This window comes from Protopterus annectens, chromosome 2.part1 (assembly GCF_019279795.1).
Source record: "Protopterus annectens isolate FY-2018-M chromosome 2.part1, PAN1.0, whole genome shotgun sequence".
In the NCBI taxonomy this organism is placed as follows: domain Eukaryota; kingdom Metazoa; phylum Chordata; order Ceratodontiformes; family Protopteridae; genus Protopterus; species Protopterus annectens.
Window position 1 is genome coordinate 349,150,864 of NC_056729.1, and position 25,867 is coordinate 349,176,730.

At 42.1% G+C, this 25,867-nt stretch overlaps 2 protein-coding genes across 2 annotated transcripts in view; one reads left to right on the forward strand and one right to left on the reverse strand.

Moving 5' to 3' along the window:
• Positions 1-25,867, forward strand: part of LOC122794056 (ligand-dependent nuclear receptor corepressor-like protein) — a 1,533,107-nt gene that overhangs the window by 528,017 nt on the left and 979,223 nt on the right. The gene's annotated exons all lie outside the window — the stretch shown is intronic.
• LOC122794722 overlaps positions 11,666-25,867 on the reverse strand; it is a 61,552-nt gene continuing 47,350 nt past the window's right edge. Inside the window, exon 2 of the mRNA XM_044063371.1 lies at positions 11,666-11,960. The gene's annotated coding sequence lies outside the window, so the exon portion shown is untranslated. The remainder of the gene's footprint in view (positions 11,961-25,867) is intronic.

Sequence of the window (25,867 nt, forward strand, 5' to 3'; positions counted from 1 at the left end):
AGGAGGAATAGCTAAAGGCCTATGCTGAGGTAGGAGAAGGAAATCCCTAAGCCTCTTTTTTGAATCAAAAAAATCCTGGCTTTCCCAGTTGAAATGCTCCCTTAGAGTATGTAAAGTTTCTCCAAAAGAAAAATCCCCAGGAGGGGAAGCAGAGGGAATAGAGTCCTCTGCATCAGAATCCTCAAAAGTAGGTAAGGACAAATCCAGGTCATCAGAAGAGTCAGAAAAAACAGAATCCTGATCAGAAGATTAATAATCAACCTCAGTCCTGGGCCTATTAGAAGGGGGGGGTGTTGGCTACCCCTGATTAGAGTTATTAGATCTTCAGCCATTCTTATCATTTGTTTTTTAGGCATAGAGTCCTGAACATGTGGCCTGGACATCGTTTTTTTAGACATGGATCGAGACTTAGGCCTAAGTAATTAGGCGTCGATTTAATATGCAAGTCCGCAGGCCTGAATACATCCTCAGAAGCCGGTGCCTGCACAGTGGCTCTGGACCCATCCAAGGTAGAGACATCCACGGGTTCCACAGTTGAAGCATCTCGCGGCATACCAGACTCTGAATGGGTCTCAGTAGAGGCCTGCGAATCAGAAGTAGTGGGCATCAGGGGCTGCGAAAGCGCCTCACTGAGTACCGGTGAACTGGTGACTAGCTTAGGAGAAGCGTTGTCGGCAGTTTTGGACCTCGGCGGCCTGTCTCTGTCTTTATCTTTGCATTTTTTTGGAATCCCGGTAGTCGGATAGCTAACCGAAGACATTTCTGGATAATTACACCGATAACTGAAATATTTAGAGGCAAAAATATACCGACGACGGATAGTACGCTGATTAAATAAAGCACAAAACCGACAGCAAGGTACTTCGTGGTCAGGGCCTAGGTAAGGAATATAGTACGAATGAAAATCTTTATGAGGTATTTGCTTTCCACAAGTAATGCAATTATTAACTTTTACTGGCATCGGTAAGGAGCAAGAAAATGTTTCCCCAATGAGGTACTTAGCTTTAGTTGAAGACTTCGGTTCTGAAACTCAAAAACGAAAATTTCAGGAGTCGGCCGACCGGCACTTGCGAACTGCTTCTGCTTCAGGCACCGCACGGCAAGAAAGACTGATGTAATGGCGTCGGCTGCATGTTTTATACCCCTGACGACCTGACGTCATGGAAGAAGGGACAGCAACCGACGCAGGACCCAAGACTTTGTTAATCAGGCCAACTTAGGGAAACCTGCAAGCAGATTACCCAAATGTAATAACTGCAACAGTGAAACACGAAGAACATCATATGTTCAGGGAGTGTAATGAGTTGGCAGATTTTTAAAATTCCCTACAGAGTACTCTGTAAGAAACACTGAGGCTGCAAATGACTGTAAGGAAGGAAATTATTCTTTTGAGCTGGTATACAGGATCTGAATTACTTAGGCATATTAACAATTATTAAGTTTAATTCTGCTAGCTGTCAAAAAGCAGTTACTAGAAAATGGAAATTAAAGTCTATACCAACTGTATTTGAGATACTGAGTGGTATAAAAGACATAAAAGAACTGGAAGAGGGATCTTTAGAAAAGGGAAGTAAATTACATAGAAGTAAATTGTAAACATGGAACAATACATGCATAATAATGTTCAGGAGGAGGAGTGAGGTTTAGGGGAAGGCAGAAATTCTGCAATATCTTGTAAAGTTAGACTGATGATAGTAGCAAAGAAAATATATGTGATGTATATTGTATTTAAATGGAAAATGTTAAACTGGTTGGTTTTCTTTTCTTTTGATGTATGTTTGCCTGTATCTTGAGTGACAATATAATAAAGGTGTTTTAAAAAAAGAAAGTCTGCAAACATGTGGGGAGCCCTGATGTTATTCAAGATACTCCCAGGATATGGATGACCCTTCAACCAAACACCTTTTCTAAGCATCACTGAAGATGCAGCACACCAGAATAAGGAAAATATAAATCATAACTATATTTATAAGTACAACAAGATATTTAGCTTTATATTAAAAACTAGCAACCTTTTATATAACCTCTTTCCATGAAAGTTCTGATAACATCAGAAGCCTGCAAAATAATGTGTAATATCTCAGCATAAAGCACAAAAGAAGCAATGACTAGGCAGTTACAGAAAATACTACTCGCAGTCTTTTACCTTCAGCAAGAATAAAACTGGCATTTTTATCAGAAAAAAAGATTAAAACTACTTGACAGAGGACATTTCAACCTGTTTCATGTCTGAGATATAAAATTTCAACTAGGAAGTCAGCCTCTTTATAAACCACATTCAAACACTTAAAAGCTTGGGCAATGATTTTGGACCTTTATAAACAGATCTACATAAAGTTGCTAAGGTTCCATGAAAAGAAGGAGAGGAGCAAACAAGACAAAGGGAACAGAAACCATACTCTTCCCTCTCTCTCTACTGGTAATGCAAAGCATAGCTCATTCAGAATGGTCTAGTATAAGTTGCAAAAGCACTTGAGATAATATCCTGTGGAAGCTTTTCATCACTACACTACTCTTGCAAAGAATATATTCATCATTTTAAAACTTCAGTCTCCCATTCATCATATTCTGAAAATAAGGGAACAGGAATAATTGTTTTTTATTAGCTCTAATGAGAGAATAAAGACAATCAGCATTTTCTTCTAATAAAAACCTCTGCCATACAGTGCAAAAAATTTCAAACAGAAAAATTCATAAGGGACCTTTTATCAAGAATCCTCAAAAACCCTTGGTTTAAAGACAGTTTCAGTATTAGAATATGTATTTTGTGAATTGTTTTTCTTCCACCATTCACCAACAAAGACTGAGATTTTTAAGCATTCACATAATCTTCAGTGATTTCTTTCAAAGATTTTTTCCTAGAAATATCAACCTTATTTTCAGTTTAAAGTTCAAGTGCATTTTGTTTTACCATTTTGTTTTGTTATAATTATACCCTTATCTTGCAAAGTGGTCTTTCTTATTCTAAAATGTGTAGTTTTTACTTTAGGTACTTCAGTGGACCTATATTTATTAAGTTTGATAAACTGATGTTTCTGTTTACTGTATGCTGAGCAACTGTCCAGTTGCTTCCTGATTCCATGGCATCTTGCCTCACCTCCTTCGCATTAGAGGGAGGAGAAACAGTTCTGTAGCGGGTTCACATGTTTTCTGTAGTCTGTAGCATCAGAATGCAGCACAGTCAGTCACTCAGTCAGATAGTAAATACAAAATAAATGCAGTTACATTTAATTGAAAGGTAACAAAAGTAAGACTAGGCATGATAAGATTGTTAGTAGGGTGTATAGTATTTAGCATACAATGTAATAAAGCAGATGTAAAACTAATAAATCATTGTCTACCAATGAATTTTAGGGAGAAAACTATCAGTCTGAAAATCGCTACGACAGACCTACTGTATAGTATGTTTGTATGTTATACCACAAGGAATTAGTGCTGAAAAGAAAACATTTGGAATAATTTGCACACCTGTGAAAATGAAGATGCAGTAAAGTGGTCATTCCATAGTGGACAGCTATTTACTACAATGTGACAGAGCGTGTGTGTTATACTGAAGTGTCTAACAGCTTTAAAAGTTGATAATTCCACAGGGGAGCACTTTATTTTCCCTTCTGTCCAAACCTCTCAGCTGTCCCTAATTTTGCCTCATAGGTTTACCCTGTCTCTCATAGAGGTTCTGAATTTCTGGTAAATCACTGAAAAAGTACAGTTGTGCAAAATCTTACCATAACAGCAGATGCCCTTCTCTTCACTCTTGCAGTATTCATCACCTAAGGAATCTCCTGCTAAGGATAGCCCAATGTCCAACCAGTATTTCAAAGCTTTTTACCTCATAGGAGCCGCATGTCACATGTATATTCCCTGTGCAAGACATAGGGCATACAGGTGATGTACAGACACACTCAGAACTGAAAAATCCAAAGGAAGGGACAAAGAAGAGCATGTGCATCCAGAAAGAAAAATAAAGAAGGGTCCCCTTGTCAGGAGGGAAACAGAACACAGGGCAAGAGACAAGACAGAGGGGGAAGGAAGAAGGGAGTGAATACTGCAACAGTAAAGAGAAGGACATCTACTGTTATGGTATGATTTTACACAACTCTACTATGTCCTTCCATATCAGTGTTGCAGTATTCCTTACACAGGGAGAGTACAAAAGCTCAAGAGGAAACATGGGAGGAGGAAAGATAAACCCTATAGAAACCATGCAGTACAGCTGTGGCAAAGGCTGCTCTGGCCCTGGAAACAACATATAACTTGTAATCCTTAATGAAAGTATGAACAGATGACCAAGCAGCAGCCTCAAAGATGGAACTGGTATTCAGACCCTTGAAAAAGGTACCAGAGGAAGCAAATGCCCTAGCAGAATATGCCTTTACAGATAAGGAAAGATAATTATCATGAAAAGAATAACAGGAGTGGATGGTTTACTAAGAAACCGCCAAACCCAAAGTCCTATGATGAAGGGAAAGAAAAACCTGCTCAAATTTGGGAATAACTCTAGTTTTATCCAAATAATATCTGAGCTGTCTATGAAAATCCAATATATGAAGAATCTTCTCACTGGCAGACTGCAGAGAAGGAAAAATTTAAGTAAGATGAATAGATTAAGGGATAACTCATTGATCACCTTGGCCATAAAAGAAGGATTAGCATGAACAGACAGCCTGTCTCTAAGAAAAAAATAAAAAAAGAGGAATAGCCATAAGGGCATGAAGTTCAGACACTCTCTTGGCTGAAGTGACAGCCAAAAGAAGAACAGTTTTCCGAGTATAATGTTGTAAGGAAGCTGAAGAAGCAGGTTCAAAAGGCGCCTGGGTCAAATTTTCAAGTACAAAACTGAGGTCCCAAGAAGGTGAAATAGGCTTCCTGGGGGGCCTGATATGGGGAAGTATTTAAGAAATTGCTTGACCTCAAATCTAGAGGCCAGATAAGGATTCAAGGGCAAACAAGTAGCGCTGACATGTGAGGTTTAATTAAAGAATATGCCAACCCATCATGGAGCAGATCACACAAATAAGAGAGAACCAGAGGAACATCTACATTTAGGGGACCCCTGATGGCAAGAGAGGCACCAGACAAAAATTACTACCATTTGGACACTCAGGATTTTCTGGTGGTGGGTTTCCTGGCCTCTTGCAGAACCTGAAGCATGTCCTCACAAAAAAGGTGCCTAAAAGAGATCAAAACAGTATCACCCACAGTGTCAGTTGAAGAATGAACAGGTGAGAATGGACAAGAGATCCCTTATCTTGCGTGAGAAGACCCACCTGGTGAAGTAACTTGTGGTGATTTCCCTTGACCAAATGAAAAAGAAGGGGGAACAAGTGCTGTTTGGGCCAAAAGGGAGTTGCCAGCAAGATTTTGAGAGAGTCCTACTTGATCTTGTGCAGAACTTATCGCAACAAGGCAGGAGCATACAGAAACATCCCCTTCCAAGGAAAAGGCGGGGTGTCCACTTTCCAAGCCAGAGAACTTGGGACTCTGGAACAGAAAAGAGGGAATTGCATGTTCAAAGGGGAGTCAAAAAGGTCTACTTGAGGAATATCCCACCAATAGACAATGTCCAGGAACACATCTCTGTGAAGCATCCATTTGTGAGATTATGTGTTAGACCTTCTCAAAGAGTCTGCCACTTGACTGTGCTCTGAGGGGAATGTAAACTATCTGAAGAGTTAGCTAGATCCCAAACCTGAACAGCTAGTCTGTAAAGAAGATAGGACTTCATGCCCTCCTCCCCCGGCTTGCTGACATATGACATCATTGTGGTATTGCATGTGAAAAATCTGAGTGGCCTGTGATGAAAGAAGGAATGAAAAGCTTGCAGAGACAGAAGCAGAACCCTCATCTCTTTTATGTTGATATGGTCTTACCTCTTATGAGGAGGCCAGAGGCCCTGAACCTGCAGGAGGAGAGAAGAGGCACCCTCCCATCTAAGGCATGTATAAAAAGCTCCTGAGTGGGAACTGGAGCCTGAAAAGGAAGCTCCAGTTTGAGAGAGATTTGATGAATTTAGCAGTGAAGCTTGAGCTTGAGACAAGGAAGAAAAGGCACCAGGAAATCCAGGTGGTGGCAATGTTGAAGCTACACTGATTTGAGATTCCATTGAAGTTTCCTCATATGGAGCCTGGCGAGAGGGAGCACTGCAATGGTGGAAGCCATGAACTCCAGGACTCTGAGAAATTCCCTGGTCATGAAAGACACCAGAGAAAGAAGGGATTGGAAAGTGGTTATAGCAAACAGAGTGGGAAAGTAAACTGTCAAACAGAACCAGACGTCCTGAAAAGAAGGTTTCTGGGAGGCAGAAGTCTGAGTAGAATTAGCAGTAGGAACATGCCTAGAACCCTTCTTACCCTTAGGAACGTGAGGTTGCCTACAAACAAAGGTAGACTTGGAAGGATAGCTCCCCTGAAACTTAGGAATAGGAGAAACAAAAATGTGTTTCAACCCTGCAAGGTCTGAAAAGGCCAGCAGCAGCACATCCAAAAAAGACTTTCATTATCCAAAGCAGCAGACAAAAGTTTGGCCTTGATGTCATCAGGCAAAGCCTGGAGATGAAGCCAAGAATAACATCACATAACTGAACCAAAGGCAGAAGCCATGGAAGAGGCATCAGCTGCATCACAGCTGCATTTGACTGAATTCTGAGCAACTTGAGAAGTGGAGACCAGCAGAGAAAGGGATACAGCCTTCCCCTCAGAGTCAGAAAGGTTAGAATCTACTTTAGAAACATGAGAAAGAACATCTAAAACATATCTGGTTATTTGAGTCTGGTAGTTAAATGCCGTAAAGGGCAAGGTGTCAGCAATGTAAACATTCTTGCCCAACCTTTCCATGGCCCTATTATCCTTATCAGAAGACAGCAGTTTGATGGAAGGCAACACCTTAGATGGCTTGTCAGAAGAGACTGACATAACAGAAGGGTCAGCAGAAGGGCATTTGTAAAGAAATTTGCACTCCTTGAGTACCTTGTATAACCTGTCTTGCTTTTTTGGTCCATGAAACTGAGAGTCAGGGGCTGCAGAAACTGCAGAAAAGGTATCTAAAAGGGCAGCCAGAACAGGAGGAACAGAAGATGGTTTGAAAGACTCCATCTGTAGGAGCTCATAATACCTTTTTTGAATATCAGAGACCTGGGAACAATCCCACTTAAAATAGCCCATTGTGTGGGCAATGGTACCCACAAAGGAGAGTTCTTCCAAACGGGAGTTTGGACTTAAGGAATCCTCCTCCTCTGAACTGTAATCGAGGGGGAAAGGAATTTGGGAAGAATTAGCTAAGGAATTTTCCCATGAGTCCAGACCCTCATCTGAAGAATCAGATTCCCTAGGCCTCTTATCTGGAGTGTAAAACCAGGGGGAGCAGGAACAGAGACCTTTTGAGGTGGCTTCAAGGCCATCAAAGCATTGAATATACCCTGAGTGAAATCCTGCCATTCACATAGGGGATTCTGCACAACAGGGGAAATATGCTTTGTCTTTTGTTTCATTTTCTGGGGGACGTCCACTCAAAACACCCTCAGAGGATCAGACCCCTGATGCGACTCTATAATAGTATAGGAATTTCCTCCCTCACTAAAATCTGTTGAGTCCCCCTCAGTCCTTCAGATGTTATCAGACAAGGTTTGCCCGCAACATCAGGTACATATGTTTGAAAAGCCTCTGAGGACAAGCAAGAAGCCAAATCCATGCTGGCTTCTAACAGAGTTGCGGCAGAGGAATCTGAAGCAAGCACCAGATGGTCTTCAGGGCTTTCACTAACTTTAAGAGAGGCATCTAGTGGAGGCTGGACAAAAGCCAAATCACAACTAACTTTTTGGGCCTTTTTCTTGGCAGACAGCTGACCCTTGGGACAGGAGAATTCTGCTACAGCACTCGAAGCCAACAACTTAAGATGCTGATTCTCCAGGTATATGGATAAAAAGGAGAGGCAACTATGGAGGGTCTTAAACACAAATGCCTGGCAGATAGAATACTGGGTATGATTGTGGGATGCACCAAAAAAAAAAGAGTGGTCTTTATCAGGAATCTGCCTCCCACACTGCCATTTTCCCTTTCTGGATGACATGGACATAATAACAAACAACATGAAAAGGAAAAATGCCGCACTTATTTGAAAAAAAATGTCTTGGTGACCACAATAGCAGAAGGGCATTTAGACTGATGTTTGATAATGGCGTTTGGACTGGTTGCAAAGAAGTTCTGAGCATTTGCATCCATACATAATTTTTATGCCTTACATCTTGTGTGGGGAGCATATTTGCGATGTACAACACCTATAAGAGCTGAAGTCTTTTGCATACTGGTCAGATGTTGGGCTGTCATTGGCAGGAGATCCCTTAGATGCAACAGTGATATGGAAGGACATCTGCAGTCAGTCAATAATGCCAGACAGAGGTTTATATTTCCTACTGTTCAGAAAATGCATGTTGATTTAAAACCTGTTTTTTTGGTCCCTTCAGACCTCATGTTTACTGGCCAGGCTCCCAGTACCCAATATCCATGATGGGCCTACCAGCTACTCTCCAGCCCAACTTACTCCATTAATGCCGGGGCCGGATGTAGATCCTGAGGGTGTCTTGGGGACTTGGCTCCTATCCAGGGGAGGAGGGTTGACCTATACTCCCTTTTCCCACCCCCATACTCGATGATTAAGTTTGAGGGTAAATCCCTTCTTTGGACCACACCTCCCCTTAAGCAGTGTATAAATAAGCTCCTGCCCATCCCATCCCTGCTGCTCTGTCAGTCATCTGAGCAGCTAATCAAACATGGGTCGGTTGGGCCATAGTCAGGGTTTTATCCTTCTACACCACTGGACAGGCTGTTCTATTAACTTTTTATGCAAATTAGAGACATATTTAAAAACTGCTCCTGATATGCTTCTTTTTCCTCCTATTATTTGTGGATTTGTCCAATATTTTTAATCAAAGAAGTTGAGAGGTATACTGCTGTCTGTTCAACAGTGCTGAGTGTTTTTACCAACTTTCAAAGATGGCAAAATGCTTCATTCTCCTATGTTTTTTCTTTCTTTTCTTTCTGCAACTGGTATTCTTGAGAAATCCAGAAGGTATGTGATTCACACATCCATAGTTTCCTCTCCAAATGTGATCAATAAGTCCATTGTAGACAATGATTTATTAGTTCTACATCTAGTTTATTTCACTGTTTGACAAGCACTGTACACCTTACAAGGGAATCTTAACCTGTTCCATCTTTATTTATTTATTTACATTTGTTGACCGGGAGTGTCCGACTGGACATAGGTCCATTTTCAGCAGAGGCCCGGGGAGAAAAGCTCCACAGTTAAAATATACAGATAGTAGATACATTGGATTTACATAGTGATTAACAATTTGATTAACATAGCAATTAATTACAAACATAGTTACAGATGAAGAACATAGTACATCAGTAGACAACAAGAATCTTTATCTATGAAGTACATAACAGACATTAGCAATTGTTACAATAAGAAGTTCCTGCTGTATAATAAGTAGTAGGCTTATGAGCATCCGAGCTTGCTATAATCAAGGTAGTTAGTGGGGTGGAAATCTTACTTTTGTTACCTTCCACTTGAATATAACTGTGCTTATTTATGGATTCATTATTTGTGTAATTCCTTGTGCTGTAGTCTGGTTACTTTGTAAAAAAATCTGCTGTAGACTACAGAAAACATGCTGTCCTGCTACAGAATTGTCCCCCCATACATCATCAGAAGGCAGGGCTGGATGCCATTGGAATCAGCAAGTAATTGGTCAGTTTCCCAGCATATAGTAAGCAGAGCACCAGTTTATTAAAATTAATAAATATAGGTCCAGTGAAGTAAATAAAGTATAAACTATACATTTTAGAATAAGAAAGACCACTTTACAAATTGAGTGTGTAATTATAACAAAAATAAATGGTAAAAAAACACCTTTGCCCTTGATCTTTAAGTGTAAGTGCTTTGCCTTTCCAAATTCAGTGAAAACCTGACTGTAATTCTAAGGAAGTTGGAAAATAATTTTCCAAAATGGTTTCCACAAAGCACTATCTGTAAAACTTCTTAAAAACACTTCAACATTTGCAATTTTGTTATAAGAAAAGGCAATGTACCCAAAGAGGAAGTTTTAGTAAGGCAGGTAAAATAAGCAAATCATGAAGCTTTAAGCAGTATATACATCTGCAAAGACCATAAACATGAAAACTTCAAATAGCTCACTTTTTTCAAGCCACTGCCACTTCAAGTAACTCCTAAAACAGTTCAGAAAACTCTGATTTGCTAACCCCTATAAAGAATTAAGATTCTGTTTTCAACTTTCTTCTGTATCTTGACACTAGTGTCTAGCACAAATCAATTGAGCATATAATAGAAAACACAATGTACTTAGGCATAGCTTGACAAAAGCTAACAGCCAATTTAACATGAAGGAGACAGAGGCAGCAGGTTCCACAGAATATGAAATGGCACAAAGTTCTGGTTTCAAGTAAAGGCTAACAATTCCACTGCATGGTCCCTGCTAATATCACTTTTAAGGAATAAATAAAACAAGAAAGCACCACAGAACCAGAGGAAAAAATGTTTTAATGAGCGTTTTCGTCAGCAATTACACTTGACTTCATCAGATTTCAAATCTGATGAAGTCAAGTGTAATTGCTGACGAAAGCGCTCATTAAAACATTTTTTTACTGGTTCTGTGGAGCTTTCTTGTTTTATTTATCAGTTTTGTCTGTGTTTTGGTTATCGCTTTTAAGGAAGAGAATGTCTAGCATCATGCAGTATTTTCATAAAAAAAAGGTAAATCACACCTTGTTTTATTTAGCAAGCTATGCTTGACAACTGATGTAAAATGAAAGGGACAATAACTAAAGATGGTGAATACTGAAAGAAACAGAATGGAAAGAAATGTTGTCTGGTGTCCATGTTATGCTGGTCTTAAACAAGGCAAGGAGTAGATGCTCTTGTTTTGTGCCCTTTGCTAACTTCCTCCCTATAACGTGTACTGGAGCATTCCCTGTGCAATATGAAGTCTACTCGAAACCTGTTGTCAGAAAAACATTTTTCTCAAGATTTACTCTGATTCTCACCTCTGGCCATCACTAGATCTGAAGGTTGTGAAAGGTTGTTTTTACAGAAGTTATAAAAATAAAGAACAATGATGAAATATGAATCAAACATAAGGCGGTGGATACACACTATCACAGAGGTGTGAAGTGTTAGTTTCTGCCAGCTGAACAATGGAATCATTAAATTTAATCAGTGGAAGGGAAAAATAACAGAGCCTGTTATAGGATGTTGAAGACAGTACATGTCATATTAAATCCTGCTTTGTGGCACCTTGTATACACACATGCAGGTTATTGTAACACTTACTCCTGAAAAATTCTTGCTGCGATAGAATCTTGTTTTAGTTCTGAATCCATTAATGGAGAGACTGAATGGTGAAGACATATCCAGAAAAGTTATGGATTTTTCGTAAAGTGAGCAACAAAATCAACAGTATAAAATAAACTCAAATTGGCACAAAACTAGTGCAAGTAGATAAATCCTTAATTTGAGAAACATGGCTACTAAATAAAATACAAAGTACAAGTATGCCCACCGCATCATAAAAATGTGTAAATCTTGTTTAGAAAAATGAGAAATAAGAACAAATAAAAATGAATGTGCATTAATGCTTCATATATTACACTTGGTAACATTTCAGGCTACATGTAACAGCTGCTGAAATTTTAGCAAGGAAAAAACAGAATTATGTACAAATAAAATTTATAGTGCAACCATTTAAATCTTCTCCCCCTCCTATCATCTAAGAGTTTACCACTATAAAGTTGTAATGTGCAGAGACGTTGTTGCTATATTTTACTTCATGCACCATTTAGAAGGTCGGTGATTAAGGCACTTCTTCTGGGATTTCAAATGATATTTTCATTCCTGAACCCAATCTGACATCTGCTTCGAAACATTTCTTTATCTATAACAGGCTGAAAGAAAATTAAAATTTGTTTATGAAAGGTATTACACCAGAAATCCATATTATTCTCAAAATGTTCAAGAAACAGAAATACCATCTAGTATACAAAATATTATTTTCTCATGCTGGGAATACTGTGGACTAGGTTGAAGATGAACGAGTAACTGGGAAGACATTCACAGGTTTTAGTCAAAAATTTGAAAGTGCTGTGTTGCAATTACACGTAACACTGACCTAGTGTAGCGAAAAGCTTAGTGGGTGTAAAAAATGGTCTACAGTGAGCCTAGAGAAAAAAGAAGGTATGCACTCACCATAATGTTCCATCTGTGTTGTCCATTTTCATTATTCCATTCTTCCTCAACCAATGGGATTCAGATCCAACCTTCAGATCTGACTCAGATGGTTTAACTAGCTAGCATTCACCAAAAAAACTCTTGAGTTCACTTCCTACCCATAATGCTCTAAGCCCAACATCTCTCAGAGCCTTTCACAGCTTCAGAAAAAGAGAAAAATAATGACACTATAACCAATTGCCATAACTGGAGTTCAACGTAAGGGACCAGTAGTGTCCCTGTAACAATCACTCCACCAGAGTCATCAGGCTTAGCAGAAGCCTTTCTTCTTCAACTTTAATGAGAGTAATTGTTGTTGATTGGCTGCTGGCTGGTAGAGATTGGCTGGTCTAGGGCTTGCAGTAAGCACTCATTGGTTCTTTTGAGCTTTTGTAAGTTGTTTCACATTGTACAGCCTGGTATTTAAGCCCTAACTTTGACTGGATTTCTGTCTATACACACTGAGCTGAGAGGAGGAGGGGCACTGACCACAACTCTGATCTGTGATATATAACAATAAGTATCCTGTTTTTTTTTGCTTATTTTTACTAGTTATTGCTTATTCTAGCCATGTAAAGCACTGTTTATTGTCTGTTGCATACATTTTACTTTAGTTTATTGTTATAAACTAATCTGCATGGCTGTACTAAAATTGTCTGCCTTACAGGGCCTGATAAATAAGTGTTTTACTGTCACACTGTTTGTAAAGTTTTTTTAGTTAGTTTCACTGTGTGAAAGGTATTAACTGGAAATTTTCTCCATTAGTTGAGCATCTGTTTGTTTGTTCTGATTTTCTGCCAAGGAGTGTACCATATAACTGATTTGTTTGCAGTTAAAAGCATTTTGTAGAGTCTCCTTGCTCCTTTATCTGTTTAAAACTTTTATTTAGTGGCTCGCTGCTGTTTTTCTGCTTTGATAAACATTTCTGTACTGTTATCTGCCTAAAACAGTTTCCCACACTACCTCCCTATTAGTATCTTTTTCTTATACTTGGTGGCTTTGCAGTTGCCTGCCCCTACTGTAAATTTGATCTGGGACACTCCTCCCAGTCTAGTGTCATTAACTCATTCTACCTAATACATAGAGAACATGTGAGAAGGCCAACCCACTTAGTTTCTTAACCTTGAATTATCTTCTATTCCTCCTTTCTCCTTTTTCCACTTTACAAAAAAACAACAATTTGCTAGATACCATTGCTAGAATCTCCTTATGTTCTGACTGACTTTGCTTCTCAAACAATCTGGAAATACAGAGCTGATAAGTATATTTTTGGCACTTTTTAACTGCACTATCTTAATTTTTGCTTGACTGAATTATTTATATATTTGCTGGCATTGTTTTCTGATACCCTAAGTGCCTCCATCTTGATTTTTTCCTAATTTGCTGCCTTCTGCACTTGTTTTAGTCATTTTTTAATCTAATTGCATTTATTTACAGGTTCATAGGTGTGTACTAGGTTAGTGGTCTGGAGGCTTTACAAGCCTAGCCCATGGGATTACGCTGGCATTGTGTCACCCAACATTAGTTCCCAGTGCCTCTGTCGAGTAGAGCCACTGGAGTGATTTCTCTTGAAGAGGGCCAGTGAGGTGCTCTGTTTGACATGTATGGCAAGTCTATGCAAGAGTATGGGCAGTCTCTGGGTTATGAACCTGTTCCTCCTGCATGTTCTGTTGATTGTGGTAATGAGGTTGAGGTCTCTGGATCCTGTGGTGCAGAGGGATTGGGATTTCTTTAGATGCAGCATTTCTAACAGAGCTGGGTCAGACATGGCTTTGTAAGTCAAGCAGAGATTGCCTCTAAGTAGGCGATATGAGAGAAAATAGTTGGAGTTTTTTGAGTCTGTCCATATAGGACAACTGTTTAAGGCTGAGAATCATCTTTGTGAGGTACTTTTGCGGCCTCTCCAGTTGTTGCAGGTGTCTAATGAGGTGCATGCCAAATGGGGCACTGTACTCGATGATTGGCCTAATGAGAGGAAGAGTAGAATGAGACAATGACCTCTTTATTCCTGGATGCAAAAGCCTTAGTAATGAGATGTGCCACACAGAAGGACTTTCTGACCACAGTGGCAATGTGGTGGTCAAAAGAGAGGTTGCTGTCAACCTGTTTTCCCAGATCTCTTATAGTGCCTTCTGTGTTCAGTGGACTACCATCAATGTGGTAATTTATGGGAACTGAGTTTTTCCCAAAGGGGATGACGACACATTTTTTGGCATTGAGCTTAAGGCCATGGTTCTGACACCAGTCATTGGTCTCAGTGAGGCCTTTCTGCAGGATGTCAACATCACTTGGGGAGTTAATAATAGCTCCCAACTTGCTATCATCTGCGAACTTTGTCATCCAGAGTCCTTTTGTGTTGGCCTGGACTTCAGAGAAGTAGACACAAAACAGGAGATGCCCCAAAACCAAACCTTGTGGGACTCCACTCATGACTGGTCGACAGTCTGACTTGGAGTGAGCTACTTTCACACTGTGGGTTCTGTCTGTGAGCCATTGTGCAACCCATCCAGTGATATAGGGGTTGATGCCTAGCTTAGTGAGTTTTTCTATGATTCCTGAGTGGGGAATGGAATTAAAGGCCTTGGCCAGATCAAGGTAGGCTGTATGAACCAGCTTGCCTTCATCCACAGCTCTGGTGACTGACTCAAAGATATTGACCAGTTTGATCAGGCATAATCTACCCTTCACAACACGAAACTGTGTGGGATGCAGAGTTTGGAGATTCCTTACATCCTTGTTTATTAGGACCATGATGATGCATTCTATTGCTTTGCATATCAGACTTGTCAGGCTAATGGGGCAATAGTTCCCAGGGTCTGTAGTTGCTCCTCCTTTGTGGAGAGGGATGACTGTAGCAGTGCACCATTTAGTAGGGACAAAGCCTGAGGTGAGGCTGTGATGGAACAGGGCACACAGGTGTGGTGCCAGTTCACTATGTAGTTCATGTAGAACACAGCCAGAGATATTGTCAGGTCACACAGAAGCTGTATTCTTTGCCTTGGACAGTACCGTTTTAACCTGTGCAGCAGTAATACTGGGTGCCTGGTAATCTACTGGTATTGTGATTGGTCCTTTGTGGAGGGAGAGAGGGGTAATTTTTGGCACTGAATCTGTCACCCAGTATATTGGCAATATCTGTTGGCTCAGTATAGGAGGTACCATTGTGCAGTAGCTCAGAGCAAATCTGGGTATTGCCATGGAGATTCTTTACATAACTACAGAAAGCCTTGTGGTTGTCTTTAATATCTGCTGCAATTCTGTTTTCATAGCTAGCTTTAGAGGATTTGATGAGGGATCTCAAATTTTTGTTGAGGCTGATAAGTGAGTTTTTCCAGTCTTGGGACTTCACCTTATTTTGCATCAGTTTCTTCCTTCTGTTGTAGAGTTTGTTTATGGCAGGGGACCACCAGATTGGCTTCCTTATTTTGGAGGAGAGCACCTTGGTTCTATTGGGTATGGCAAGATCCATGCATTTGTGTATGTGTTCGTACAATGCACTGGTGTATGATTCGGCGGTCATGCAACCTCTGTTTTTAGGAGCCCAAAGTTAGCTTTGGAGATGTTTTTATGGTGGTTACCTTTTTGGGGGTAGGTGGGAGGGATGTGGATTTCCAAGGTGTTTAGTTTGTGGTCAAATTTAACCAGAGAGGAGATGGCTATTGGTGTAGAGCAACGGTTGCCCATGTTAGTAATGACCTGGTCAAGTATGTTGCTACCTCTAGTGGGGGTAAAAATGAGCTGGTCCAAAGCATTGGAATTAATGAATTCCAGGAAACGTTGGGCAAGTGTATTGGTACATGAGTAGTTTTCCCAGTTAATGGAGGGGCAGTTGAAGTTACCCAGTCTGACAGTGTTAGGTTTTAATTTAAAATGTATTTGCTTTAATATTGCTACACACTCAAGTGTGCTAGCTTGCACTGCATTTGAATTGTTTTTCCTCCTGTTTTAACTGGGTTTCTGCAAAAAAAAAATTCTAATATAATTTCCTACCTTTCCTGTAACTAGTTTAGTCCAAATACATATTTGCTGTAACCGGGAGTGTTTGTAAGCACCCCAGTTGTAGTTTGTTGGCCGTTTGGGCAGTTTTTTCCACCCCTTTCAACTTTCTGGTTTAAAAGCCCGCATTTGTGCTTGTTTCTCACCTTTTCTGGAACTAGTCTAGTCCAGATACAGATTTGCTGTATCCAGGACTGTTTGTAAGCTTCTGAGCCCTCCAAGCCTTTCTTTCCTACCATGACAGGAGTGATTTCTGGCCCAGAAATGGTAGCTTATTGGCTGTTTGGGCAGTCTTGTCATCCCTTTCAACTTTCTGATTTAAAACCCCAAATTTGCATTTGTTTCCCACCTTTCATGTACCTAGTCTAGTCCAGATACAGATTTGCTGTATCCAGGACTGTTTGTAAAGCTTCTGAGCACCCCAAGCCTTTCTGTGTTGGAGGGAAGCCTTCTAGCTTATCAGTGAGAGTGGTAAGCACTAGGTAGCCTATCTACCATAAGAGGAGTGGTTTCTGGCCCAGAAATTGTAGTTTATTGGTTGTTTGGGCGGTTTTTCTATCCCTTTCAACTTTCTGGTTTAAAAGCCTGCCTTTGCATGGGTTTGCACTTGTTTAAGCTCTGCAATGCGGTGCCGAGCTGAGGTAAACTATTACTGGTGCCAGAAAGTCTGCTCTTCAGTTTTTCCCTTAAATCTTGCTAGTTCTTTCTCTCTTGCACTTCAAATAGCCTAATCACTTTGCACTTCAACAGGTTTTTGTAACAATTATTGTAGCACACCTAAGTGCCATCAGCAATAGTCATTCTTCATGGAAATAGCTCCAGTACTTAGTAGTTATGACCACCCCTCCTGATATGATTAAAGGGCAGTTCGCTGTGCTTTCTCCTATTCACCTGGTGCACTTGGGCATTCTGATGCAGTGCAGCAGCTGCCTCATGTACACAGACAACCCTCTCCTCTTACCTCCCAACACTCAGACTTGTGAGAGATGCACTTATATCACCAATATGGAAGCTATGCACTCTCCAGCCAAGACTGGATTATCTGGTCAAGAGGAGAAGGTCAACACCTGCGCCACACCACATGGAACACACAGCCCTCCAGAACACCCACTATCACAGCTCTCACATAAAAACACAAACCACACACCCACCTTCGCAGAAGCTCTCAACAGAAATTTACCCAAACAGCAGAGACCTCCAAGACAAATACGTACTCCACCACCACAACACAGCACAAACCACAGGACACATAGCTCACCTCCACAGTGTACCCCTCAACCTAAGGCTAAACACATTGCCCAATACACTAATCATAGGTGACTCAATTGTCCCACTCGCTAGGTTGACTAAGGAAAAGGTAACAGTCAGCTGTCTATCAGGTGCCAGAATTCGACACATAACACATGCACTCAGGTCACTCCACAACAAGTACAAGTATGAATCTGTCATTGTCCGTGTGGGTGTGAATGACCTGAGACGCATCTCCCTGGACTACATGAAAAGAGACATGGTGGAGCTCTCGGATTATGTAGCCCAGGCAGGTATGACACTAGCCCTGAGCAGTATCCTACCATCACCCAGAATGATACCACATTACAAACAAAAAATGATTGACTTCAACAATTGGTTAAGTTTCTGGTGCCATTCTATGAGGTATCTGTCTGCTGGGGATAACATGATTGACAGACGTTAATGCTTTACCAGAGATGGCCTGCATCTGTCACCCCTGGGTTTCCATGTACTGGCTAAGGCTCTTATCACCCCTATAGTGCCTTTTTTAGACGGTGTTCCAAAGACCAAATTACCACTGTAACAGCTATAAATAAATGCAATCTGAGGGTCATGCTACTCAACGTTAGAAGTCTAAATCTCAAGATGCACTCACTTAAAGCACTCCTCAAAATGGGGAACATCGACATTTGTGCTGTAATAGAGACCTGGTTTAAAGCAGCAGAAAGCACCCCTGCGCTACCAGGCTATAACTCATTACACACCTTTCGGCCCCGAAACATGGACCAAAGCTCCAAAGGTGCAGGTGTCTCCATATTCATAAAGTATATGCACACCTCCAGACTAGTAGCCCAGCATAATGCATCTCAGATACTTCAGGTACAACTAACATTGGATAAGATGGTGATCCAGGTCATAGCCTGCTACAGGTCCCCAACCATGTCCTTGGACTCTCACTCCACGTTCCTAAGCACCCTGGAATCTATCAAGGTCCAACCCGACACTCTCTTACTAGAAGACTTCAACTACTCCTCCATCAACTGAGAAAACTACTCAAGCATCAATACACTGGCCTAACACTTCCTGGAATGCATCAATTCCAATGCCCTGGACCAGCTCATTCTGACCCCCACTAGAGAAAGCAACATCCTTGACCTGTTTATTACTAAAATGGCCAACCATTTCTCTACACCAATAGTCAATCCCTCCCTGGTCAGATCTGACCATAAACTAATCACCATGGAAATCCACATCTCATCCCCCCCCCCCCACAAAGATAACCACCTTGAAAAACTTCTCCAAAGCTGACTTTGGACTCCTAAAAACAGAGGTGGCTAACTTCACGGCACCCATGCCAGTGGAAAATAGCTGCATGACTGCCGAGTCATACACAAATGTACTCTACGAACATGTACACAAATGCATGGAACTAGCCATACCCAACAGAACCTAGACGCTCTCCTTCAAAAAAAAGGAAGCCAATCTGGTAGTCCCCTGCCATTAATAAACTCTACAATAGAAGGAAGAAACTGTTGCAGAATTTATGAATTATGAATTAAAAAAAAGTGAAGTCCCAAGACTGGAAAAACTCCCTTATTAGCCTCAAAAAAAAGTTGAAATCCCTCATCAAATCCTCTAAAGCCAGCTATGAAGGCAGAATTGTGGCAGACATTAAAAACAATCACAAAGCCTTCTATAGCTATATCAAGAACCTCCATTGCAATACCCAGATTTGCTCTGAGATACTGCACAATGGTACCTCCTGTACTCAGCCAACAGATATTGCCAGCATACTGGCCGACGGATTCAATGCCAACTTTGCCCCTCTTTCCCCCCTAAAGGACCAATCACAATACCGGTAGAATGCCAGGCATGCAGCATTACTGCAACACAGGTTATAGCTGCTGTGGGACCTGATAATATCCCTGGCTGTGATCTACATGAACTACAAAGCGAACTGGCACCACATCTGTGTGCCCTATTCAGTCACGGCCTCACTTCAGGCTTTGTCCCTACCGAATGGCGTACTGCTACAGTCATCCCTCTCCATAAAGGGGGAATGACTACAGGCTCTGGGAATTATGGCCCCGTTAGCCTGATGAGTCTGACATGTAAAGTTATGGAATGCATCATCATGGATCTGATGAACAAAGATATAGGAAATCTCCAAACTCTAGAAGCCACACAATTTGGCTTTGTGAATGGGAGATCATGCCTGCTCAACCTAGTTGACTTCTTTGAGTCAGTCACCAGGCTGTGGATGAAGATAAGGCAGTGTATACTGCCTACCTTGATCTGGCCAAGGCCTTTGATACCATTCCTCACTCGGGAATTATTGATAAACTCACAAAACTAGGCATCACCCCTATATTACTAAGTGGGTTGCAAATTGCCTCACAGATAGAAGACAGTGTGAAAGTAGTGGACTCCAAGTCAAACTGATGACCAGTCATGAGTGGAGTCCCACAGGGATTGGTCCTGGGTCCTCCACTGTTCGGCATCTACTTCTCAGAAGTCCAGGCCAACACAAAGGGACTCTGGCTGACCAAGTTCGCAGATGACTGCAAGCTGGGAACCATTATTAACTCCCCATGTGATGCAGACAACCTACAGAAAGACCTCACTGAGACCAGTGACTGGTGTCAAAACCGTGGCCTTAAGCTTAACGCCAAAAAATGCGTCGTCATCCCCTTTGGTAAAAACTCAGTTTCCACTAATTACCACATCTATGGGAGCCCACTGAAGGCATTATAAGAGTTCTGGGGACGCAGGTTGACAGCAACCTCTTCTTCAACCACCACATTGCCACTGTGGTCAGAAAGTCCTTCTATGTGGCCCATCTCATTACTAAGGGTTTTGCATTCAGGAAGAAAGAGGTCATCACCTGTCTCTACTCTTCCCTCATTTGATCAATCATCGAGTATAATGCCCCATTTAGCATGTACCTCACTAGACACCTGCAACAGCTGAAGAGGCCACAGAAATTCCTCACAAAGAGGATCATAGCCATTAAACACGTCCTACATGGACAGACTCAAAAGACTCCAGCTATTTGCTGTCAAATATCACCTACTTAGAGGTGATCTCTGCTTGACTTACAAAGCCATATTGGAGCCAGCTCTGTTAGAAATGCTACATCTAAAGAAATCCCAATCCCTCCACACCACATGCTCCAGAGACCTCAACTTCATTATCACAATCAACAGAACACGCTGGAGGGACAGGTTCCTCACCCAGAGACTACCCATGCTCTGGAACAGACTTCCCATACATGTCAAGCAGAGCACCTCGCTGACCGTCTTCAAGAGAAATCTTGATGAGTGGATGGGTAATAGAAAGTTCACCCTGAGTATCACTCCAATGGCTCTACTTGATAAAGGCACTGGGAACTAACGTCGGGCAGCACAATGCCAGGGCACTTCTATGGGCTAGGCTTGTAAAAGCTCCAGGGCCATTAGCCTGGTACATACCTATGAACCTATGAAAAGGGCATGTGGCTGGATTGGAGGGGAGGTTGAGAAAGAATGAAAGTGGACAACACAGATGGAACATTATGGTGAGTACATAACTTCTTTATCAGATGTTGTCAATTTTCATTCATTCATCAACCAATGGGACAGAGTCCCTAGCTACCTAAGTCCTTGGGTGGACTCTAAGGAAGGATATTCCTGAGTACAATTGAGCTGGAGGATGCTCTTCCCCTCAACACCATGTCCAATTTGTAATGAGTGATAATGGTATGAGGACTGGACCAAGTAGCAGCTGCACAGGTATTGTCCATCGAAGCTCTAGACTGGAAAACTGTGGAAATAGCTACTGAACTGGTTGAATGAGCCTTCAATGTTTTTGGCAAGGAAAGATTCAATTTATTGTAAACAAAGGAAATGCAATCTGTTAGCCATTTAGATAAAATTATATTAGCAACTGATTTTCCCAACTTATTAAATGCAAATGAAACAAAAAGTTGGTCCAACCTCCTAATATCTTTTGTTCTATGCAAGTAGAAATGCAATTGTCTATGAGCATCCAACAAATGCAACAAGTACTTTCCCCTTATTTGTGAAGTTGGGGAAGAATACAGGCAGGTTAATGGTCTGATTAATGTTGGATTCTGACCCCACCTTAGGCAGGAAAGAGGCACTGGTATGCAAGGAGATCTTATCCTTATGATAGATCAAATATGGAGGCTTAAAAGACAAAGCCTGTCATTCTGAGATTCTCCTGGCAGATGTAATTGCAACTAAAAAGATAGCTTTCCAGGTCAAAAACTTCAAATCTCAAACAGCTGCTGGTTCAAAGAGAGACTGTGTTAAGGCCTGCAATACCAAGTTTAAATCCCATGGTGGAATGGGGTCTTTATAAGGGTGCCTAAGAAGCAGTGTACCCTTCAAAAAGGCTTTTCACAGTTTAGAAGAAGTTACAGACGAATCTTGAAACCCAAAATGAAAATTAGAAATAGCAGCAAGTTGAACTTTTATAGTCGATGCACTAACACCCCCACTGAACAAGTCTGCCAAAAATTCAAGGATAGCATGAACCGGAGATGAAAAGGGGTCTACCTGATTTTGCTCAGCTCACTAAGAAAATTTCCTCCATTTACTTCTGTAGAGCATCATCTTGGAGGGTTTATGTGAGGACAGGACAACAGAACAGACAGGAGATGAAAGCATGGGTTGCCTGGCTACTAAAGGAACTGGAGAAACAATGTAGTTAGTTTGAGACTTTGGATGTCTGGATGAATCAGGCTTGTTGCATGAGACAACAAGTCAGAAATTGGATCCAGAATCCAAGGAGGACACAAAAAGTGAGGCCAAAGAAAGGGAAAACAAATTTGTTGAGGCCAATAAGGTACAATGAGGATGACTCTGCTCTTAACCTGACTGCTTTCTGAAGGAATTTGTGAATTAAAAGTGTTGGGGGGGGTAAGTGTAGAGAAGACCAGGGGGCCAATCCTGGAGTAGAGCGTCCCTCAGTTTCTCCCCTGGTGGGGGGAACAGGGCAAAAAAAGCTGTTGAACTTGTTGTTCAGGGGAGATGCAAAGGAATTGCAACAAGGCTGGCCCCACTGATGGAAACTCATGTCTGACACTCTGGGTCTGTTGAGACACCACTTGTGAGGAAGTAGAAAGGATTTGCTCAATTTGTCTGCTATGACTTTGGACTTCCCTGGAATGTGTGTTGCAGTCAGAAAGTGGTTGGAGGTGATCACCCACTGCCACACTATTAGGGCTTTTTGACACAGGGGGTAGGATTTGGTTCCTCTTGTTTGTTGATGTATCAAACCACTGACATGTTGTCCACTTGAATCGCAATTGTTCTGAGAGGAAGAGTGTCCTGAAATGCTTGCATTCCTAAAATCACCACCCTCATCTCCAGAACACTGATATGCAAGTTGGCTTCTTTGAGAGACCAGGTCCTTGGACTATCTTGTCCAGGAAATGCCCCCCCCCCATCCGATCTGGGAGGCATCCAAGGTCACTATGGCCTTGGTTTGAGGGTGAACAAAAGGAAGACCTTGCAATGGTTGCCAAAACTGCATCCACCAGGAAAGGTATTGTTTGCAAACCTAAGAAATCCTCACTGTTGTGGACATGGGCTGACAGAGCATAGAACATTGTGTTTGTAGCATCTACTGTAGAACCTTCATGTGATATCAAGTCAAAAGCAGAAGGATTATAGCTCTCAACATTAACCCTAATGCCTGAAGAACCAACCATGCTTAAATCTTAGTACTGCAGAGTATTTTCCTGAACTGAGTTTTTATTATCTGCACTCTCAACATAGGAAGAGATGCTACCATGGACACTGTGTCAAATACAGCCCCTATGAATTCCAGAGTCTGAGTAGGTTGTAACTGTGACTTGCTGTAATTGACTATTATCCCAAGATGTAAACAAGTCTACAACACTTGGTCTCTTGCTTGTACTAGTTGATGCCTGGTTGGGGCGGTGATGAGCCAGTCATCCAAATATGGAAACACCCAGAATCCCTGCAGTCTCAAGTGAGCTGCTACTACTGCCATGCACTTGTTGAACACCCTGGGGGCGGTGGTGACGCCAAAGGGCAGTGCTCTGAACTGGTAATAAATGGCTCCCAGCTGGAAGCATAAGTACATTCTGGATCATCTATTCATCTTTATGTGACAGTGCGCATCCTGAAGGTCTATCAAGCACATCCAATCATCCTTGCCTAGAAAGGACAGAATGGACTGAACCATGACCATCCAGAACTTGGTGTGTCAAACTGCTTTGTTTAACACACTGAGATCGAAAATTGGTCTCCCGTCCTGTTTTCTTTGGCACTAAAAAGAATCTTGAGTAAGTTCTGGATTCTATCTGGTCGGGAGGGACTTCTTGGATGACTCTTTTTTTCCTAGCAGCTTTTGTATTTCCAGTGCTGCTATCCTCCATCTGACGGGGTGGAACATCGGGTATTTTCCTGGGTAACAGGGGTGGAAGGGAAAAGGGAATAACATAACCTCTGGAAATTATCCTATGCAACCCGGTATCTTTTGTTAAGTTTCTCCAGACTTTCTGGTGCAGGGATAAGCAACCCCCGACTGCCTTCAGAGGAAGGCAATCAGACCTTTGTTCAGGAGCACTGAAAGGGTCTGTCAAAAAAGGAATCCCTCGACCCTGGGTTTTGTGGGCCTCCTCTGCCACGTGGGCATCTTCTGCCATTATCACTCCCCCATCTTCCCTGGGGGGAGCTACCGCGACGTGTGTCCTGGAAAGGACCCTGAGATTTCTTAAGCTACATCTTATAACTTCCCCTTTGGTTCCTGGAAAAGGTCCATTGAGGGGTCAAAAAAAGTATGCCCACTGCAGACAGGGTCTACCCATCCTTCTCAGACCTGGAGTGTACGTCTTTCACTGTGGGGTCAAAGAAGAAGAAACTGTCAAAAGGGGCATTGATGAAAGATGATTTAAAAGGCTCCACAAAATCACATAAACGCATCTAGGCATGCCTCCTGATGGAAATGCCTGAACCCGCAGCCCCTGAGGCACCTTCTATAGCATGCGAGATGAACCTCATGGATCAATTAGCGATCAACTGAAGGGTAGCCAACTGTGAGGCCAGACAGGATGGTGTCTCTCCAGCAATGGTCCCTGACAGCGAGTTAGAAAGCTTCTTGATCAAGTCTCTTTGCAACTTCGTGAAGTGTGCCAAACAATTCAGTGATCAGAGGGCAAATGTCACTAAAGTATACACTCACTTCCAAAATCTGTCCAGAATCCTAGATGCCCTGTTAAGGGGGTGGACAGAGGAACTTTGTTCTGTGAGTTCCTTCTTCATAGCTGCCGCCATGACTATAACATCAACTGGTACGCCCTTGCTCCAATGCTCTCTCCCTACTGATGGAGCCATACTCTCATCAAGTTTTTTGGGGATCAGCTTGAACATATCAGGCTCCTTCCACTCCGGCCGAGATATCAAATCAATGAGGTCATCAGTGGGCGGAGTGACTCAGGAGGTAGACTGGCCAGTCCTGAAGGCTTCCAGAAGCACTGACACCTCAGGACATGGGTTTTGGGCAGAACAACCAACCTTCTGCCTTAGGATCTCAAGAATATCTACAAAGGAGATGTCATCAGGAGGTGACTTGGGAGACCCTTCTCCCTCATGGAAGTCAGTGTCCCCTGTGACAGACTCTTGGGGGAGTCCAAGTGCTTCCTCTTGCACATTTTCTTCTGAAGAACCTGTTTGTGGGATGTTCTGAAGAAGTGTCAGCAAAAATAATGATACCCACCTGGGTAGATTGGAAGCTTCGGGTCGGCTGTCCCAGCGGAGTGGACTAATGAGGCTCACAGGGCATAGTCAGATGAGAAGTCAGGGTTAGATCCACGTAGGAAGGCCCCACCTGATCTGCTGGAGCAGAAAACACTTTCTTCATGACCTCACAGGCTGACCACTCTGAAGAGAAGGAAGGCAAAGGAGCTGAGAAAAGGAGTTTCTGGTCCACTATCTCCCCCTGCTGCAAAGGCCGAACACCAGAGTGGAAGCCAGAGCCAAGCTGTCAAAGGCCAAAGCTGCATGAGGAACAGATGGCTCCAAAAACCTCAGTCAATCCCATCCCCCAGGATCTGACCTGGAAGCTTTGGCTCTGAGAGTTGTCCGGATATGAAAACTTTGGGGCCAGAGCACTCAGAGTAGCAGTTGGATCTGAAGTAGATGCACCCAGAACACTCAGAACGAGAGACTCTGATACCACAGGATGAGTCAGAGGAGGAACCACGCATGGTGGGGGAGTGAAAGGATGCTGTTTCTGATCCAAGGGGTAGGAACCATGACAACTCCTTTCTGAAAATGCTCCGTGGATAATCTCCTCATCATCCTCTCCACATCCTCTTCTGTGAGGC